Below are 18,098 nucleotides of genomic sequence, written 5' to 3'. Positions count from 1 at the left end.
GCTGAGGGAGGCGGCCTAAGAAGGCAGAATCTGTCCCAGTGCGCGGCGGCGTGTGGCGCAACATATGCAACGACGTCACGACAATATCAGTGGGTGTATATAGGATGTATATATTGCAGTGTACAGGGTGTATATATTGCAGTGCACAGGGTGTATATGGGGAGTATATATTGCAGTGTACAGGGTGTATATATTGCAGTGTACAGGGTGGATATATTGCAGTGTATATGGGGGGTATATATTGCAGTGTACAGGGGGTATATGGGGGGGTATATATTGCAGTGTTCAGGGTGTATATATTGCAGTGTATATGGGATGTATATATTGCAGTGTATATGGGATGTATATATTGCAATGTACAGGGTGTATATGGGGGTGTATATATTGCAGTGTACAGGGTGTATATATTGCAGTGTACAGGGTATATATATGGGGAGTATATATTGCAGTGTACAGGGTGTATATATTGCAGTGTACAGGGTGTATATATTGCAGTGTACAGGGTATATATGGGGAGTATATATTGCAGTGTACAGGGTGTATATATTGCAGTGTATATGGGGTGTATATATTGCAGTGTACAGGGTATATATATTGCAGTGTACAGGGTGTATATGGGGAGTATATATTGCAGTGTACATGGTGTATATATTCCAGTGTACAGGGTATATATTGCAGTGTACAGGGTGTATATGGGGAGTATATATTGCAGTGTACAGGGTATATATGGGGAGTATATATTGCAGTGTACAGGGTGTATATGGGGAGTATATATTGCAGTGTACAGGGTGTATATGGGGAGTATATATTGCAGTGTACAGGGTGTATATATTGCAGTGTACAGGGTGTATATGGGGAGTATATATTGCAGTGTACAGGGTACATATGGGGAGTATATATTGAAGTGTACAGGGTATATATGGGGTGTATATATTGCAGTGTACAGGGTATATATGGGGTGTATATATTGCAGTGTACAGGGTGTATATATTGCAGTGTACAGGGTGTATATATTGCAGTGTACAGGGTGTATATGGGGGTATATATTGCAGTTTACGGGGTGTATATGGGGAGTATATATTGCAGTGTACAGGGTGTATATGGGGAGTATATATTGCAGTGTACAGTGTGTATATGGGGGGAATATATTGCAGTGTACAGGGTGTATATATTGCAGTGTACAGGGTGTATATGGGGAGTATATATTGCAGTGTAAAGGGTGTATATGGGGAGTATATATTGCAGTGTACAGGGTATATATGGGGAGTATATATTGCAGTGTACAGGGTGTATATGGGGAGTATATATTGCAGTGTACAGGGTGTATATATTGCAGTGTACAGGGTGTATATATCGCAGTGTACAGGGTATATATATTGCAGTGTACAGGGTGTATATATTGCAGTGTACAGGGTGTATATAGTGCAGTGTATATGGGGTGTATATATTGCAGTGTACAGGGTGTATATATTGCAGTGTACAGGGTGTATATATGGGGTGTATATAGTGCAGTGTACAGGGTGTATATAGTGCAGTGTACAGGGTGTATATATCCCAGTGTACAGGCTGTATATATCCCAGTGTACAGGGTGTATATATCGCAGTGTACAGGGTGTATATGGGGAGTATATATTGCAGTGTACAGGGTGTATATGGGGAGTATATATTGCAGTGTACAGGGTATATATGGGGTGTATATAGTGCAGTGTACAGGGTGTATATATTGCAGTGTACAGGGTGTATATAGTGCAGTGTACAGGGTATATATGGGGTGTATATATTGCAGTGTACAGGGTATATATGGGGTGTATATATTGCAGTGTACAGGGTGTATGTAGTGCAGTGTACAGGGTGTATATAGTGCAGTGTACAGGGTGTATATAGTGCAGTGTATATGGGGTGTATATATTGCAGTGTACAGGGTATATATGGGTTGTATATATTGCAGTGTACAGGGTGTATATAGTGCAGTGTATATGGGGTGTATATATTGCAGTGTACAGGGTATATATATTGCAGTGTACAGGGTGTATATATTGCAGTGTACAGGGTGTATATATTGCAGTGTACAGGGTGTATATAGTGCAGTGTATATGGGGTGTATATATTGCAGTGTACAGGGTGTATATATTGCAGTGTACAGGTTGTATATATGGGGTGTATATAGTGCAGTGTACAGGGTGTATATAGTGCAGTGTACAGGGTGTATATATTGCAGTGTACAGGGTGTATATATTGCAGTGTACAGGGTATATATATTGCAGTGTACAGGGTGTATATATTGCAGTGTACAGGGTGTATATATTGCAGTGTACAGGGTGTATATAGTGCAGTGTATATGGGGTGTATATATTGCAGTGTACATGGTGTATATATTGCAGTGTACAGGGTGTATATATGGGGTGTATATAGTGCAGTGTACAGGGTGTATATAGTGCAGTGTACAGGGTATATATTGCAGTGTACAGGGTATATATGGGGTGTATATATTGCAGTGTACAGGGTGTATATAGTGCAGTGTATATGGGGTGTATATATTGCAGTGTACAGGGTGTATATAGTGCAGTGTACAGGGTGTATATATCACAGTGTACAGGGTGTATATATGGGGTGTATATAGTGCAGTGTACAGGGTGTATATATTGCAGTGTACAGGGTGTATATATTGCAGTGTACAGGGTGTATATATGGGGTGTATATAGTGCAGTGTACAGGGTGTATATAGTGCAGTGTACAGGGTGTATATATTGCAGTGTACAGGGTATATATATTGCAGTGTACAGGGTATATATATTGCAATGTACAGGGTGTATATATTGCAGTGTACAGGGTGTATATATTGCAGTGTACAGGGTGTATATAGTGCAGTGTACAGGGTGTATATAGTGCAGTGTACAGGGTGTATATATTGCAGTGTACAGGGTGTATATATGGGGTGTATATAGTGCAGTGTACAGGGTGTATATAGTGCAGTGTACAGGGTGTATATATCGCAGTGTACAGGGTGTATATATTGCAGTGTACAGGGTGTATATAGTGCAGTGTACAGGGTATATATTGCAGTGTACAGGGTATATATGGGGTGTATATATTGCAGTGTACAGGGTGTATATAGTGCAGTGTATATGGGGTGTATATATTGCAGTGTACAGGGTGTATATATTGCAGTGTACAGGGTGTATATATGGGGTGTATATAGTGCAGTGTACAGGGTGTATATATCACAGTGTACAGGGTGTATATATGGGGTGTATATAGTGCAGTGTACAGGGTGTATATAGTGCAGTGTACAGGGTGTATATATTGCAGCGTACAGGGTGTATATAGTGCAGTGTACAGGGTATATATGGGGTGTATATATTGCAGTGTACAGGGTGTATATAGTGCAGTGTATATGGGGTGTATATATTGCAGTGTACAGGGTGTATATATGGGGTATATATATTGCAGTGTACAGGGTATATATGGGGAGTATATATTGCAGTGTACAGGGTGTATATAGTGCAGTGTACAGGGTGTATATGGGGGTATATATATTGCAGTGTACAGGGTATATATTGCAGTGTACAGGGTGTATATATTGCAGTGTACAGGGTGTATATGGGGAGTATATATTGCAGTGTACAGGGTGTATATATTGCAGTGTACAGGGTGTATATATGGGGAGTATATATTGCAGTGTACAGGGTATATATGGGGAGTATATATTGCAGTGTACAGGGTGTATATATGGGGTATATATATTGCAGTGTACAGGGTATATATGGGGAGTATATATTGCAGTGTACAGGGTATATATTGCAGTGTACAGGGTATATATGGGGGAGTATATATTGCAGTGTACAGGGTGTATATGGGGAGTATATATTGCAGTGTACAGGGTGTATATGGGGAGTATATATTGCAGTGTACAGGGTGTATATAGTGCAGTGTACAGGGTGTATATAGTGCAGTGTACAGGGTGTATATGGGGTGTATATATTGCAGTGTACAGGGAGTATATAGTGCAGTGTATATGGGGTGTATATATTGCAATGTACAGGGTGTATATATGGGGTATATATATTGCAGTGTACAGGGTATATATGGGGAGTATATATTGCAGTGTACAGGGTGTATATAGTGTAGTGTACAGGGTGTATATAGTGCAGTGTACAGGGTGTATATGGGGGTATATATATTGCAGTGTACAGGGTATATATTGCAGTGTACAGGGTGTATATATTGCAGTGTACAGGGTGTATATGGGGAGTATATATTGCAGTGTACAGGGTGTATATATGGGGAGTATATATTGCAGTGTACAGGGTATATATGGGGAGTATACATTGCAGTGTACAGGGTGTATATATGGGGTATATATATTGCAGTGTACAGGGTATATATGGGGAGTATATATTGCAGTGTACAGGGTGTATATATTGCAGTGTACAGGGTGTATATATGGGGAGTATATATTGCAGTGTACAGGGTATATATGGGGAGTATATATTGCAGTGTACAGGGTGTATATATGGGGTATATATATATTGCAGTGTACAGGGTATATATGGGGAGTATATATTGCAGCGTACAGGGTATATATGGGGAGTATATATTGCAGTGTACAGGGTGTATATAGTGCAGTGTATATGGTGTATATATTGTAGTGCACAGGGTGTATATATTGAAGTGTATATGGGGAGTATATATATTGTAGTGTACAGGGTATATATAGTGCAGTGTATATGGAGTATATATTGCAGTGTACAGGGTGTATATATGGGGTATATATATTGCAGTGTACAGGGTGTATATATGGGGTATATATATTGCAGTGTACAGGGTGTATATATTGCAGTGTACAGGGTGTATATGGGGAGTATATATTGCAGTGTACAGGGTGTATATAGTGCAGTGTACAGGGTGTATATAGTGCAGTGTACAGGGTATATATGGGGTGTATATATTGCAGTGTACAGGGAGTATATAGTGCAGTGTATATGGGGTGTATATATTGCAGTGTACAGGGTGTATATATGGGGTATATATATATTGCAGTGTACAGGGTATATATGGGGAGTATATATTGCAGTGTACAGGGTGTATATAGTGTAGTGTACAGGGTGTATATAGTGCAGTGTACAGGGTGTATATGGGGGTATATATATATATTGCAGTGTACAGGGTATATATTGCAGTGTACAGGGTGTATATATTGCAGTGTACAGGGTGTATATGGGGAGTATATATTGCAGTGTACAGGGTGTATATATTGCAGTGTACAGGGTGTATATATGGGGAGTATATATTGCAGTGTACAGGGTATATATGGGGAGTATATATTGCAGTGTACAGGGTGTATATATGGGGTATATATATTGCAGTGTACAGGGTATATATGGGGAGTATATATTGCAGTGTACAGGGTATATATTGCAGTGTACAGGGTATATATGGGGAGTATATATTGCAGTGTACAGGGTGTATATGGGGAGTATATATTGCAGTGTACAGGGTGTATATGGGGAGTATATATTGCAGTGTACAGGGTGTATATAGTGCAGTGTACAGGGTGTATATAGTGCAGTGTACAGGGTATATATGGGGTATATATATATTGCAGTGTACAGGGAGTATATAGTGCAGTGTATATGGGGTGTATATATTGCAGTGTACAGGGTGTATATATGGGGTATATATATTGCAGTGTACAGGGTATATATGGGGAGTATATATTGCAGTGTACAGGGTGTATATAGTGTAGTGTACAGGGTGTATATAGTGCAGTGTACAGGGTGTATATGGGGGTATATATATTGCAGTGTACAGGGTATATATTGCAGTGTACAGGGTGTATCTATTGCAGTGTACAGGGTGTATATGGGGAGTATATATTGCAGTGTACAGGGTGTATATATTGCAGTGTACAGGGTGTATATGGGGAGTATATATTGCAGTGTACAGGGTATATATGGGGAGTATATATTGCAGTGTACAGGGTGTATATGGGGGTATATATATTGCAGTGTACAGGGTATATATGGGGAGTATATATTGCAGTGTACAGGGTATATATGGGGAGTATATATTGCAGTGTACAGGGTGTATATGGGGAGTATATATATTGTAGTGTACAGGGTATATATAGTGCAGTGTATATGGAGTATATATTGCAGTGTACAGGGTGTATATATGGGGTATATATATTGCAGTGTACAGGGTGTATATATGGGGTATATATATTGCAGTGTACAGGGTGTATATATTGCAGTGTACAGGGTGTATATGGGGAGTATATATTGCAGTGTACAGGGTGTATATAGTGCAGTGTACAGGGTGTATATAGTGCAGTGTACAGGGTATATATGGGGTGTATATATTGCAGTGTACAGGGAGTATATAGTGCAGTGTATATGGGGTGTATATATTGCAGTGTACAGGGTGTATATATGGGGTATATATATTGCAGTGTACAGGGTATATATGGGGAGTATATATTGCAGTGTACAGGGTGTATATAGTGTAGTGTACAGGGTGTATATAGTGCAGTGTACAGGGTGTATATGGGGGTATATATATTGCAGTGTACAGGGTATATATTGCAGTGTACAGGGTGTATATATTGCAGTGTACAGGGTGTATATGGGGAGTATATATTGAAGTGTACAGGGTGTATATATTGCAGTGTACAGGGTGTATATATATATGGGGAGTATATATTGCAGTGTACAGGGTATATATGGGGAGTATATATTGCAGTGTACAGGGTGTATATATGGGGTATATATATTGCAGTGTACAGGGTATATATGGGGAGTATATATTGCAGTGTACAGGGTATATATTGCAGTGTACAGGGTATATATGGGGAGTATATATTGCAGTGTACAGGGTGTATATGGGGAGTATATATTGCAGTGTACAGGGTGTATATGGGGAGTATATATTGCAGTGTACAGGGTGTATATAGTGCAGTGTACAGGGTGTATATAGTGCAGTGTACAGGGTATATATGGGGTGTATATATTGCAGTGTACAGGGAGTATATAGTGCAGTGTATATGGGGTGTATATATTGCAGTGTACAGGGTGTATATATGGGGTATATATATTGCAGTGTACGGGGTATATATGGGGAGTATATATTGCAGTGTACAGGGTGTATATAGTGTAGTGTACAGGGTGTATATAGTGCAGTGTACAGGGTGTATATGGGGGTATATATATTGCAGTGTACAGGGTATATATTGCAGTGTACAGGGTGTATATATTGCAGTGTACAGGGTGTATATGGGGAGTATATATTGCAGTGTACAGGGTATATATGGGGAGTATATATTGCAGTGTACAGGGTGTATATGGGGGTATATATATTGCAGTGTACAGGGTATATATGGGGAGTATATATTGCAGTGTACAGGGTATATATGGGGAGTATATATTGCAGTGTACAGGGTGTATATGGGGAGTATATATTGCAGTGTACAGGGTGTATATACTGCAGTGTATATGGTGTATTTATTGTAGTGTACAGGGTGTATATATTGAAGTGTATATGGGGAGTATATATATTGTAGTGTACAGGGTATATATAGTGCAGTGTATATGGAGTATATATTGCAGTGTACAGGGTGTATATATGGGGTATATATATTGCAGTGTACAGGGTGTATATATGGGGTACATATATTGCAGTGTACAGGGTGTATATATTGCAGTGTACAGGGTGTATATGGGGAGTATATATTGCAGTGTACAGGGTGTATATATTGCAGTGTACAGGGTGTATATAGTGCAGTGTACAGGGTATATATGGGGTGTATATATTGCAGTGTACAGGGAGTATATAGTGCAGTGTATATGGGGTGTATATATTGCAGTGTACAGGGTGTATATATGGGGTATATATATTGCAGTGTACAGGGTATATATGGGGAGTATATATTGCAGTGTACAGGGTGTATATATTGCAGTGTACAGGGTGTATATGGGGAGTATATATTGCAGTGTACAGGGTGTATATATTGCAGTGTACAGGGTGTATATATGGGGAGTATATATTGCAGTGTACAGGGTATATATGGGGAGTATATATTGCAGTGTACAGGGTTTATATATGGGGAGTATATATTGCAGTGTACAGGGTATATATGGGGAGTATATATTGCAGTGTACAGGGTGTATATATGGGGTATATATATTGCAGTGTACAGGGTATATATGGGGAGTATATATTGCAGTGTACAGGGTATATATTGCAGTGTACAGGGTATATATGGGGAGTATATATTGCAGTGTACAGGGTGTATATAGGGAGTATATATTGCAGTGTACAGGGTGTATATGGGGAGTATATATTGCAGTGTACAGGGTGTATATAGTGCAGTGTACAGGGTGTATATAGTGCAGTGTACAGGGTATATATGGGGTGTATATATTGCAGTGTACAGGGAGTATATAGTGCAGTGTATATGGGGTGTATATATTGCAGTGTACAGGGTGTATATATGGGGTATATATATTGCAGTGTACAGGGTATATATGGGGAGTATATATTGCAGTGTACAGGGTGTATATAGTGTAGTGTACAGGGTGTATATAGTGCAGTGTACAGGGTGTATATGGGGGTATATATATTGCAGTGTACAGGGTATATATTGCAGTGTACAGGGTGTATATATTGCAGTGTACAGGGTGTATATGGGGAGTATATATTGAAGTGTACAGGGTGTATATATTGCAGTGTACAGGGTGTATATATGGGGAGTATATATTGCAGTGTACAGGGTATATATGGGGAGTATATATTGCAGTGTACAGGGTATATATTGCAGTGTACAGGGTATATATGGGGAGTATATATTGCAGTGTACAGGGTGTATATGGGGAGTATATATTGCAGTGTACAGGGTGTATATAGTGCAGTGTACAGGGTGTATATAGTGCAGTGTACAGGGTATATATGGGGTGTATATATTGCAGTGTACAGGGAGTATATAGTGCAGTGTATATGGGGTTTATATATTGCAGTGTACAGGGTGTATATATGGGGTATATATATTGCAGTGTACAGGGTATATATGGGGAGTATATATTGCAGTGTACAGGGTGTATATAGTGTAGTGTACAGGGTGTATATAGTGCAGTGTACAGGGTGTATATGGGGGTATATATATTGCAGTGTACAGGGTATATATTGCAGTGTACAGGGTGTATATATTGCAGTGTACAGGGTGTATATGGGGAGTATATATTGAAGTGTACAGGGTGTATATATTGCAGTGTACAGGGTGTATATATGGGGAGTATATATTGCAGTGTACAGGGTATATATGGGGAGTATATATTGCAGTGTACAGGGTATATATTGCAGTGTACAGGGTATATATGGGGAGTATATATTGCAGTGTACAGGGTGTATATGGGGAGTATATATTGCAGTGTACAGGGTGTATATAGTGCAGTGTACAGGGTGTATATAGTGCAGTGTACAGGGTATATATGGGGTGTATATATTGCAGTGTACAGGGAGTATATAGTGCAGTGTATATGGGGTGTATATATTGCAGTGTACAGGGTGTATATATGGGGTATATATATTGCAGTGTACAGGGTATATATGGGGAGTATATATTGCAGTGTACAGGGTGTATATAGTGTAGTGTACAGGGTGTATATAGTGCAGTGTACAGGGTGTATATGGGGGTATATATATATTGTAGTGTACAGGGTATATATTGCAGTGTACAGGGTGTATATATTGCAGTGTACAGGGTGTATATGGGGAGTATATATTGCAGTGTACAGGGTATATATGGGGAGTATATATTGCAGTGTACAGGGTATATATGGGGAGTATATATTGCAGTGTACAGGGTATATATGGGGAGTATATATTGCAGTGTACAGGGTGTATATAGTGCAGTGTACAGGGTGTATATAGTGCAGTGTACAGGGTATATATGGGGTGTATATATTGCAGTGTACAGGGAGTATATAGTGCAGTGTATATGGGGAGTATATATTGCAGTGTACAGGGTGTATATAGTGTAGTGTACAGGGTGTATATAGTGCAGTGTACAGGGTGTATATAGTGCAGTGTACAGGGTGTATATGGGGGTGTATATATTGCAGTGTACAGGGTGTATATGGGGGTATATATATTGCAGTGTACAGGGTGTATATTGCAGTGTACAGGGTGTATATACTGTAGTGTACAGGGTGTATATAGTGCAGTGTACAGGGTGTATATGGGGGTATATATATTGCAGTGTACAGGGTATATATTGCAGTGTACAGGGTGTATATATTGCAGTGTACAGGGTGTATATGGGGAGTATATATTGAAGTGTACAGGGTGTATATATTGCAGTGTACAGGGTGTATATATGGGGAGTATATATTGCAGTGTACAGTGTATATATGGGGAGTATATATTGCAGTGTACAGGGTATATATTGCAGTGTACAGGGTATATATGGGGAGTATATATTGCAGTGTACAGGGAGTATATAGTGCAGTGTATATGGGGTGTATATATTGCAGTGTACAGGGTGTATATATGGGGTATATATATATTGCAGTGTACAGGGTATATATGGGGAGTATATATTGCAGTGTACAGGGTGTATATAGTGTAGTGTACAGGGTGTATATAGTGCAGTGTACAGGGTGTATATGGGGGTATATATATTGCAGTGTACAGGGTATATATTGCAGTGTACAGGGTGTATATATTGCAGTGTACAGGGTGTATATGGGGAGTATATATTGAAGTGTACAGGGTGTATATATTGCAGTGTACAGGGTGTATATATATGGGGAGTATATATTGCAGTGTACAGGGTATATATGGGGAGTATATATTGCAGTGTACAGGGTGTATATATGGGGTATATATATTGCAGTGTACAGGGTATATATGGGGAGTATATATTGCAGTGTACAGGGTATATATTGCAGTGTACAGGGTATATATGGGGAGTATATATTGCAGTGTACAGGGTGTATATGGGGAGTATATATTGCAGTGTACAGGGTGTATATGGGGAGTATATATTGCAGTGTACAGGGTGTATATAGTGCAGTGTACAGGGTGTATATAGTGCAGTGTACAGGGTATATATGGGGTGTATATATTGCAGTGTACAGGGAGTATATAGTGCAGTGTATATGGGGTGTATATATTGCAGTGTACAGGGTGTATATATGGGGTATATATATTGCAGTGTACAGGGTATATATGGGGAGTATATATTGCAGTGTACAGGGTGTATATAGTGTAGTGTACAGGGTGTATATAGTGCAGTGTACAGGGTGTATATGGGGGTATATATATTGCAGTGTACAGGGTATATATTGCAGTGTACAGGGTGTATATATTGCAGTGTACAGGGTGTATATGGGGAGTATATATTGCAGTGTACAGGGTATATATGGGGAGTATATATTGCAGTGTACAGGGTGTATATGGGGGTATATATATTGCAGTGTACAGGGTATATATGGGGAGTATATATTGCAGTGTACAGGGTATATATGGGGAGTATATATTGCAGTGTACAGGGTGTATATGGGGAGTATATATTGCAGTGTACAGGGTGTATATAGTGCAGTGTATATGGTGTATATATTGTAGTGTACATGGTGTATATATTGAAGTGTATATGGGGAGTATATATATTGTAGTGTACAGGGTATATATAGTGCAGTGTATATGGAGTATATATTGCAGTGTACAGGGTGTATATATGGGGTATATATATTGCAGTGTACAGGGTGTATATATGGGGTATATATATTGCAGTGTACAGGGTGTATATATTGCAGTGTACAGGGTGTATATGGGGAGTATATATTGCAGTGTACAGGGTGTATATATTGCAGTGTACAGGGTGTATATAGTGCAGTGTACAGGGTATATATGGGGTGTATATATTGCAGTGTACAGGGAGTATATAGTGCAGTGTATATGGGGTGTATATATTGCAGTGTACAGGGTGTATATATGGGGTATATATATTGCAGTGTACAGGGTATATATGGGGAGTATATATTGCAGTGTACAGGGTGTATATAGTGTAGTGTACAGGGTGTATATAGTGCAGTGTACAGGGTGTATATGGGGGTATATATATTGCAGTGTACAGGGTATATATTGCAGTGTACAGGGTGTATATATTGCAGTGTACAGGGTGTATATGGGGAGTATATATTGAAGTGTACAGGGTGTATATATTGCAGTGTACAGGGTGTATATATATATGGGGAGTATATATTGCAGTGTACAGGGTATATATGGGGAGTATATATTGCAGTGTACAGGGTGTATATATGGGGTATATATATTGCAGTGTACAGGGTATATATGGGGAGTATATATTGCAGTGTACAGGGTATATATTGCAGTGTACAGGGTATATATGGGGAGTATATATTGCAGTGTACAGGGTATATATGGGGAGTATATATTGCAGTGTACAGGGTGTATATGGGGAGTATATATTGCAGTGTACAGGGTGTATATAGTGCAGTGTATATGGTGTATATATTGTAGTGTACATGGTGTATATATTGAAGTGTATATGGGGAGTATATATATTGTAGTGTACAGGGTATATATAGTGCAGTGTATATGGAGTATATATTGCAGTGTACAGGGTGTATATATGGGGTATATATATTGCAGTGTACAGGGTGTATATATGGGGTATATATATTGCAGTGTACAGGGTGTATATATTGCAGTGTACAGGGTGTATATGGGGAGTATATATTGCAGTGTACAGGGTGTATATATTGCAGTGTACAGGGTTTATATATGGGGAGTATATATTGCAGTGTATAGGGTATATATGGGGAGTATATATTGCAGTGTACAGGGTGTATATATGGGGTATATATATATATATATATATTGCAGTGTACAGGGTATATATGGGGAGTATATATTGCAGTGTACAGGGTATATATTGCAGTGTACAGGGTATATATGGGGAGTATATATTGCAGTGTACAGGGTGTATATAGGGAGTATATATTGCAGTGTACAGGGTGTATATGGGGAGTATATATTGCAGTGTACAGGGTGTATATAGTGCAGTGTACAGGGTGTATATAGTGCAGTGTACAGGGTATATATGGGGTGTATATATTGCAGTGTACAGGGAGTATATAGTGCAGTGTATATGGGGTGTATATATTGCAGTGTACAGGGTGTATATATGGGGTATATATATTGCAGTGTACAGGGTATATATGGGGAGTATATATTGCAGTGTACAGGGTGTATATAGTGTAGTGTACAGGGTGTATATAGTGCAGTGTACAGGGTGTATATGGGGGTATATATATTGCAGTGTACAGGGTATATAGTGCAGTGTACAGGGTGTATATATTGCAGTGTACAGGGTGTATATGGGGAGTATATATTGAAGTGTACAGGGTGTATATATTGCAGTGTACAGGGTGTATATATGGGGAGTATATATTGCAGTGTACAGGGTATATATGGGGAGTATATATTGCAGTGTACAGGGTATATATTGCAGTGTACATGGTATATATGGGGAGTATATATTGCAGTGTACAGGGTGTATATGGGGAGTATATATTGCAGTGTACAGGGTGTATATAGTGCAGTGTACAGGGTGTATATAGTGCAGTGTACAGGGTATATATGGGGTGTATATATTGCAGTGTACAGGGAGTATATAGTGCAGTGTATATGGGGTGTATATATTGCAGTGTACAGGGTGTATATATGGGGTATATATATTGCAGTGTACAGGGTATATATGGGGAGTATATATTGCAGTGTACAGGGTGTATATAGTGTAGTGTACAGGGTGTATATAGTGCAGTGTACAGGGTGTATATGGGGGTATATATATTGCAGTGTACAGGGTATATATTGCAGTGTACAGGGTGTATATGGGGAGTATATATTGAAGTGTACAGGGTGTATATATTGCAGTGTACAGGGTGTATATATGGGGAGTATATATTGCAGTGTACAGGGTATATATGGGGAGTATATATTGCAGTGTACAGGGTATATATGGGGAGTATATATTGCAGTGTACAGGGTGTATATGGGGAGTATATATTGCAGTATACAGGGTGTATATAGTGCAGTGTACAGGGTGTATATAGTGCAGTGTACAGGGTATATATGGGGTGTATATATTGCAGTGTACAGGGAGTATATAGTGCAGTGTATATGGGGGTGTATATATTGCAGTGTACAGGGTGTATATATGGGGTATATATATTGCAGTGTACAGGGTATATATGGGGAGTATATATTGCAGTGTACAGGGTGTATATAGTGTAGTGTACAGGGTGTATATAGTGCAGTGTACAGGGTGTATATGGGGGTATATATATTGCAGTGTACAGGGTATATATTGCAGTGTACAGGGTGTATATATTGCAGTGTACAGGGTGTATATGGGGAGTATATATTGCAGTGTACAGGGTATATATGGGGAGTATATATTGCAGTGTACAGGGTATATATTGCAGTGTACAGGGTATATATGGGGAGTATATATTGCAGTGTACAGGGTATATATGGGGAGTATATATTGCAGTGTACAGGGTATATATGGGGAGTATATATTGCAGTGTACAGGGTATATATGGGGTGTATATAGTGCAGTGTACAGGGTGTATATAGTGCAGTGTACAGGGTATATATGGGGTGTATATATTGCAGTGTACAGGGAGTATATAGTGCAGTGTATATGGGGAGTATATATTGCAGTGTACAGGGTGTATATAGTGTAGTGTACAGGGTGTATATAGTGCAGTGTACAGGGTGTATATGGGGGTGTATATATTGCAGTGTACAGGGTGTATATGGGGGTATATATATTGCAGTGTACAGGGTGTATATTGCAGTGTACAGGGTGTATATACTGTAGTGTACAGGGTGTATATAGTGCAGTGTACAGGGTGTATATAGTGCAGTGTACAGGGTGTATATGGGGGTGTATATATTGCAGTGTACAGGGTGTATATGGGGGTATATATATTGCAGTGTACAGGGTATATATTGCAGTGTACAGGGTGTATATATTGCAGTGTACAGGGTGTATATGGGGAGTATATATTGAAGTGTACAGGGTGTATATATTGCAGTGTACAGGGTGTATATATGGGGAGTATATATTGCAGTGTACAGGGTATATATGGGGAGTATATATTGCAGTGTACAGGGTATATATGGGGAGTATATATTGCAGTGTACAGGGTGTATATGGGGAGTATATATTGCAGTGTACAGGGTGTATATAGTGCAGTGTACAGGGTGTATATAGTGCAGTGTACAGGGTGTATATAGTGCAGTGTACAGGGTATATATGGGGTGTATATATTGCAGTGTACAGGGAGTATATAGTGCAGTGTATATGGGGTGTATATATTGCAGTGTACAGGGTGTATATATGGGGTATATATATTGCAGTGTACAGGGTATATATGGGGAGTATATATTGCAGTGTACAGGGTGTATATAGTGCAGTGTACAGGGTGTATATATGGGGAGTATATATTGCAGTGTACAGGGTGTATATAGTGCAGTGTACAGGGGGTGTATATGGGGGTGTATATATTGCAGTGTACAGGGTGTATATAGTGCAGTGTATATGGAGTATATATTGTAGTGTACAGGGTGTATATAGTGCAGTGTACAGGGTGTATATGGGGGTATATATATTGCAGTGTACAGGGTATATATTGCAGTGTACAGGGTGTATATATTGCAGTGTACAGGGTGTATATGGGGAGTATATATTGCAGTGTACAGGGTATATATGGGGAGTATATATTGCAGTGTACAGGGTATATATTGCAGTGTACAGGGTATATATGGGGAGTATATATTGCAGTGTACAGGGTATATATGGGGAGTATATATTGCAGTGTACAGGGTATATATGGGGAGTATATATTGCAGTGTACAGGGTATATATGGGGTGTATATAGTGCAGTGTACAGGGTGTATATAGTGCAGTGTACAGGGTATATATGGGGTGTATATATTGCAGTGTACAGGGAGTATATAGTGCAGTGTATATGGGGAGTATATATTGCAGTGTACAGGGTGTATATAGTGTAGTGTACAGGGTGTATATAGTGCAGTGTACAGGGTGTATATGGGGGTGTATATATTGCAGTGTACAGGGTGTATATGGGGGTATATATATTGCAGTGTACAGGGTGTATATTGCAGTGTACAGGGTGTATATACTGTAGTGTACAGGGTGTATATAGTGCAGTGTACAGGGTGTATATAGTGCAGTGTACAGGGTGTATATGGGGGTGTATATATTGCAGTGTACAGGGTGTATATGGGGGTATATATATTGCAGTGTACAGGGTATATATTGCAGTGTACAGGGTGTATATATTGCAGTGTACAGGGTGTATATGGGGAGTATATATTGAAGTGTACAGGGTGTATATATTGCAGTGTACAGGGTGTATATATGGGGAGTATATATTGCAGTGTACAGGGTATATATGGGGAGTATATATTGCAGTGTACAGGGTATATATGGGGAGTATATATTGCAGTGTACAGGGTGTATATGGGGAGTATATATTGCAGTGTACAGGGTGTATATAGTGCAGTGTACAGGGTGTATATAGTGCAGTGTACAGGGTGTATATAGTGCAGTGTACAGGGTATATATGGGGTGTATATATTGCAGTGTACAGGGAGTATATAGTGCAGTGTATATGGGGTGTATATATTGCAGTGTACAGGGTGTATATATGGGGAGTATATATTGCAGTGTACAGGGTGTATATAGTGCAGTGTACAGGGTGTATATATGGGGAGTATATATTGCAGTGTACAGGGTGTATATAGTGCAGTGTACAGGGTGTATATGGGGAGTATATATATATTGCAGTGTACAGGGTGTATATAGTGCAGTGTATATGGAGTATATATTGTAGTGTACAGGGTGTATATATGGGGGTATATATTGAAGTGTATATGGAGTATATAGTGCAGTGTACAGGGGGTGTATATGGGGGTATATATTGCAGTGTATATATAGTGCAATGTACAGGGGGTGTATATGGGGTGAACATGGTTGGGTATTGTACTGTGGGGGGCGGCGGGTGTCAGTCCCGGTGGTGTGGGGGCGGTAAGTGTACACAGATCCGGGTGTGAGCGGTAAGTACAGTACACAGGGCGGTCGGGTTCGTAGGAGGAGAGCCCGGCTCGGTGCCCCAGGGTTTCCCCCAGTCCCCTCCCCCCTACGGACAGCCCTGTGGCGGTCTCCGGGGGTCCCGGGCTCTCCCGCCGCCATTTTACAGAGAACTCAGCGACGCCACCATAACGTCCACTCGGAGGGCGGGGCCTGTGACTACATCCCCCGGCATGCCTCGCGGCCCGCGCAGGCCCCCCGCCCTCATAATAGGTGTCCTCTCTGCCTGTTTCTGCATTTCTTTTCGGTGTGAGGTGATTTGCCCGCCGCTCTCCGCTTTCTCTTCTCAGTCGGCGTCAGTCCGCCTAATCTACCTCAGGGAGAGCGGCTTTCCCATCCCCCAGGCTCAGTCACTGTCCCTCAGTTTTCAGGCGATCCTTTGGTCGCCTATATCCGTGTTTACAGCGGTGATTGGACTAGCGGCGGTGGGCGGTTCTCCCTTCGCAGGCCTTCTCATTGGCTTCCGCCTCGCGTCCATCGTTGTCACGTGACGGCAGCTCGCCAAGCCAGGGGGTGTGGAGGCGGGGTAGGGGGCGTCTTGCTGGGCGGGGCGCGGGATTTCTATATAAAGGCGCGCGCGCCGTGAAGCCGCACACAGAGTCGCTCGCTCTCCTCCGAGCTGCAGGTGTTGCCGTGAAGTGGGCGTGGTCGGTAGCGCGCATGCGCCCCAGCCTGAGAGGCAAGGTAGAGCGCCTATTGGTTCCCTGGAGTGTGTGTGAAGTGGGCGGAGCCGGCGGGATAACTGTCGGCTCTCCCCGCCATTTCTGTCAGCGAGTGGGGGGAGGGAGTAGGGGGCGGGAGTGCAACTTCTCCTAACCACCTTCCTAATGAATAATTCATCATTTCTCTTCACAGGTCCCGCCCACACTGAGTGACTGACAGCTGTTGTGAA

The 18,098-nt window shown here is 40.6% G+C and overlaps 1 pseudogene across 1 annotated transcript in view; it reads right to left on the bottom strand.

Moving 5' to 3' along the window:
• The window catches only part of LOC309552161, a 517,672-nt pseudogene that overhangs the window by 446,206 nt on the left and 53,368 nt on the right, over window positions 1-18,098 (bottom strand). The window lies entirely within an intron of this gene.

Source organism: Pelophylax lessonae, assembly GCF_965119305.1.
Source record: "Pelophylax lessonae genome assembly, chromosome: 4".
Classification (NCBI taxonomy): Eukaryota; Metazoa; Chordata; class Amphibia; order Anura; family Ranidae; genus Pelophylax; species Pelophylax lessonae.
The sequence above is the reverse complement of the archived record's forward strand: the minus strand, read 5'-3'. Positions and strand labels throughout refer to the sequence as shown.